The following is a 5,191-nucleotide window of genomic DNA, read 5'->3' as shown; positions in this document are numbered from 1 at the left end:
CGGTGTTGGGGTGATCAGAACGGAAGCCCTTTAGTAGAGTCCTGGTTTTTTGGTCTCATTCAGAATGTATTGATTCAGCCTCAGAATTATTTGCCATAAATAGACTCTCTTCCCCTAGTATTAGGAGTTAAGGGGGTGGGAAAGCTCAGCCCCGAGTTGGTGCATCCACCTGCATTTTCGGATGGTGAATTTCCCTGGGACCTGAGAGTCTGGCCAGATTTCCGGCTGAGTCTGTCTGGCTTCAGCATTCTGGCATGGGTGTCACACCTTGAGCTCTAGTGCTGGTGATTCTTCACCCACCCTCCCCCTTGTGTCTTAAAATGCAGTGCCTTTTCAGTACACAGTTAATTGGAGGTGAGGGGGATGTCACAGCTAACCTTAAACTCTCATTAAAACAAAATTGGTCAAAGGCGCTACAAGATGTTAATTTGATGTACCTGGATAGTTATATTCTGAAGTGTAGAAATACTGAAAGTATACAATAGTTTAGGAGTTCAGAATATCTGATAGCTGCACTTTAAAATGGGCAAAAAGTTTCTGTGAAAATGTATTTCAGTACCAGAGCCAAAGCTTGCCCAGCGGCACTTCATCTGAGCCACTCTAGGGAGGCCGGCAAGCAGTTGGACTTTCGCCATGTGAGGGTGTGGGGGGGGCAAGACGCTGTCCCTTGGCCTGAGTACTCCTTCCGGGATGCAGCCTCAAGGGCTGCCTCAGCCTGGTTACTGCAGTAAGTACTGCGGTGAGAGAAAAGGTAAAACCTTTGCCTTTCCCAGACTCCAGGAGGAAGCCCAGCCCATGCACCCCTCTCGTTTCTGTCAGCACACCTGCTGGAGCAGGAATCCCATCTGGACCAGTGTCTTGAAGCCCAGGCCCTGAGGCATCACTGGGCACCTCACCCTTGGCTCTGCGGGGAGCCCTCGATCGTTGTGGCCTGTCCACACCGGGCCACTTCGTCCCGGCTGCACCTGCCTGGGCTGGACGCCCAGGTCCTTCCCACCTTCAGCTCCAGCCTCATGGTGACAGCTGGGTTGGAAGAGGCGGCTGAAGCTTCCTCACATGCATTTGAGAAAATACTCTTGGTCCACAGCAAAGGATGGGAGAAGTCTGGGAGGGAGGCTGCCGAAGCTCTTGCCTGGCACTGCCACTTTCTCACAAACAAAAACTTAAGAAGGGCAGGGAGCCCCAGGCATGGATTTTCCCACTGAGCCACCTGCCAGGACTGGGGCCGGCCCCTAAATGTCCGCAGTCACAGTACCTTCTGGTGTCTGGAGGTTCACGCAGCCGCTGGAGGCTGTTTTAACTGAGTCCTGCCATCTCCTGCCTTCCAGGTGATTCAGAGACTGGCTAGGGATCAGTGGCCAGGTGGGCATTTGGTCTGGGAGGCCATCAGCATGGTGCTCGTCACCAGGGGAGTGCAAGCCTCCCTGGGGACTTGGGTGGTGGGATCGCTCTGGAGCCCGCCTGCCCTTCTGCTAGAGGACCCTCGGCTGAGCAGGCGGGAGGCTGAGGGCTCCGATGTGGACCTATCTTTCTCTCTCCCCTTTTGGACCCATGCCAGGTAGTTGTGGCCCCTGCAAACGTCCCCTGATGGCAGGAGCTCTCCCTGCCAGCACCGCATGGGCCCACGCTCCTGCCTGCGAGTTCCTCCCCAGAGAGCAAGGCCAGCTTTTCCCAGCTCTGCGGTGTGGACTCCAGGCCAGTACCAAAGTTTAAATCCAGGGCAGGGCCCGTGGCCCAGGAATCTGCATCTTTTATCACATCCCCGCCCTGACTGGTATTCCCTTGAGCAAATACAGACAGAAGCCTGGGAGGGGGCTTGAGGGTCCCAGGAGTGGCAGGCCTGACGCCAGAGGACCTGGGGCTTCGCACAGCTGCTGGTGGCTGAGGTGGGAGGAACCGGCCTCCACTGGCTGCACCTGCGTTCCCACCTTCCGCCGCCCTGGGGCAGGCCCAGGCCGGCAGGAACCGCCCCCAGAGCTCGCCGTGGGCTCTTCTGAGGCCGCTTGGGCCTGCGGCGCGGCTGCGGGCTCTGCTGATGTTGGCTGCCCTGGCCAGACTCCACACACCTCACCGCAGCCCCCGGGGACAGCGGCCGTGGGCAGGTCACCAGCAATCCCTGGCACTGGGAGGGGCCCTTGAGGTAAGTGCCACACTAAAGTTTTCCCGAGAGGCCCTGGCTGCCACCTCCCCTCTTGGTGCACAAAGGGCAGGCTTCTCTGCTGTCTAGACGCCTCCAGGCCTGTGCGGGCCTGGCAGACCTGCCCCAGCTGCACCTGGGCCACACCTGGGCTGCCACCAGCCAGGGCTGGGGCTGGGGTTTTCCCAGCCTGCTGTGGAAGGTCGCTGGCAGCACAGCACATGTCTCTGACTTCACAGCCCGCATGATACCGGCAGGGCCAGGAGTAAGCCAGAAGCCCACAGACGGCCTCCTGAGCAGCCACTGAAAGAAAACACTAATTTAAAAAGGACAGGGCCTGTGCTGGGCTGGTGGGGCTGTAAGATGGCGCGGCCACTGTGGAAAACAGTCTGGCAGCTCCAAATAGTGTGATCCGGCATTCCACTCAGGGTCTACACCTGAAAGAATCGAAAACAGGGACTCAAACGGCCCAAATGTCCACTGACCGATGAATGGATGAACAAAATGAGACACGTGTGTCCATACAGTGGCATAGTATTTAGCCTTAAGTAAGAAAGTCTTACCACGCTACTACATGGATGAACTTTGGGGGCATTATTCTAAATGAAGGAAGCTAATCACAAAAGGGCAAATCCTGTCTGGTTCCACTTATCTGAGGCGTACTTAGTCGTTGGATTCACAAGGCAGAAAATAGATTAGAGGTTGCAGGGCAGGAGGGGGGGAATAGTGAATGAGTATTTAATACAGACAGAGTCTCTGCTTAGAATATTTGGCAAGTTCTGGAAGTGGTGATGGTGGTTGTACAACACGGTGAATATACTTAATGCCACTGCACTGCACTCCTAAAAATGGTTAAAACGAGGCTGGGTGTGGTGGCTCATGCCTGTAATCCCAGCACTTTGGGAGACTTAGGCAGGAAGATTGCTAAGCTCAGGAGTTGGAAACCAGCCAGGGCAACACAGTGAGACTCCATCTCTACGAAATTTTTAAAAATTCTTAAAATGGTAAAATTTATGTTATATATATTTTACCACAATAAAAAATAAAACAGTGAAGAAATGGGCTATAAGTCTGCATCTAAATCACCCTGTTAACACATCTTAATTTACGTGAAATACAGTATATATTTGTAATATATATGTGTTAGAAAAACTACACAGTTAAATTCAAAGATATAAAATTAAAAATACATCTACTTCCAAATCTCTGTGGAATCCCAGTGTCCTCCCCCAAAATAAATTTCTGGTTCTACCTTTAGAAAAATAATTCAGTTTGCCTAATTATGCAAAGCAATGTCAGTGTGTCCTTCATTCGTTTCCAGGCTGTGGGTGACACAATTTCTGCAACCCTTCTACTGGTGGATACTTGCTCCCTGTCTTCTCTATAATTTTTACAGCCTGCACTGTCATGAACATATTTTGGCCTGATAGTCCAAGCACATGCAAAGGTCAAGTTCCTTGTGAAATTCTTGGGTCTCAGTGTACGCGCTGAAGTTTGTCAAGGACGCTGCCAGGTTACTCTGGCAGTAGCAGGTGGAGGCGGGTGCTTATTTTCCTCATCCTCACCAGCAGCATCAAGTGTTTTCAGTTTTTTTTTTTTTGCCAGTCTCAGGTGTGGCAGATGCACCATTGCCTTGATTTGCTTTAATTGCTGCTACTTGAGTGCTCATCTGGGCCCATCATCACGTCTCAGCCTCACCTGCTGAGGTTGGGGAGGTGGGGTTAGCCCCATTTCACAGATGAGCAAACTGAGTCTCAGATGGACATGTTAGCTGTTTCTGTCTGTCCAGAGCCTCTTGCCTGGAGCTTCAACCATGATCTCTCCACAATTTTATAGTCTGTTCCCGAGAAAACAGCCACCTTAAGCACTCCTCCTCAGCCCTGGTGGATTTAGAGGCTGTAGACAGTCTGGCAAGAGCAGCCCCATCCCAATGCAGCTCTTGCCGGCCACTTAAATCTTCCAGTGTCTGTCTCTTTATAAACAATCCTCTGGTGACCTCCTTTGTGTTCACAGCTTTTTCCTTCTTTGGGTAAATTCCTAGCAGGGACTTTCAGAGTGAGAGTGTTAGGATCATTTTTGGAACTTTGCAGGGGGCTGGCTAGATTGTCCTCTGTGCAGCGAGTCTGTAAGCCCAGGCCAGCCCCGGGGAGCCCATCTGTGGGCCGCAGGTTAGGGGAGAAGCAGGAGCCCTCCAGTCTCTGGCAGAAGCTGGAGCCTGTGGTTGGCTCGAGGCCCCCACCTGAGCTTTTTGGAGCCCTTCCCTTGTCCAGCTCTGGGTTTGGGGGTTTCCTGGATGAGGTCGGACACCACTGCTTGCGGGCTGAGGGAGTCTGTACTGATTCCTGTGTGTGTTGGGGGTGGGTGCCACAGCTTGTGTCACCCGAGTCCCCCCTCCTTCGGTGCCGCCTCAAGAGTCACCCACCCTCCCTACAAGGAGGGCTGAGCCTTTGGGAGCACAGGCTTCTCTCTGAGGGGTGGCCTGCTATGCTGTGTGGCCGTGGGCAGCTCCCTTAGCCTCTCTGTGCCTCCATAAGAGTTGGGTCCTCTCTCCCTGTCGTCAGACAAGGGCTTTGTGGCAGGGATGTCAGCACTCAGTGGCCTGGAGTGGGGCGTGTAGATGAGGAGCAGCCCCTGATGGCTAAACCTTGGTCCTTGGGGTCAGTGTCCCTGAGGACAGGGGCTTGCCCTCTGCCCCGTGGCTGGGCCCTCTTTGGCGCTAGATGAGCAGATTTGCCCTGAGCCTCTCTCGGTGCTGGTCCTGGTCCCGTGTGGGCCTGAGGCCCAGAAATTCTTACTTGACTCTTGGATCCCCCCACCCACGACTGCAGTCACTAGGCCCTCGCCCATCTCCCTAGTTGGTCCCCACAGGGCAACAGGGGTTCCAGCCAGGAACTGAGTGGGAATCGTGGCGAACAGGGGTCTGTCCTGAGGCCCTTGCCCTCCAGACAGGCTGGACCCACACAGAAACCCCATTCCTGAGGGGCCCAAACAAGCCAGCCAGCGCCCTGCAGGCTGCTCCCGCCTGACGGTGTGTCAGGGACAGAGGTGACCCCT

This window comes from Microcebus murinus, chromosome 22, assembly GCF_040939455.1.
Source record: "Microcebus murinus isolate Inina chromosome 22, M.murinus_Inina_mat1.0, whole genome shotgun sequence".
Taxonomy (NCBI): Eukaryota; Metazoa; Chordata; class Mammalia; order Primates; family Cheirogaleidae; genus Microcebus; species Microcebus murinus.
The sequence above is the reverse complement of the archived record's forward strand: the minus strand, read 5'-3'. Positions refer to the sequence as shown.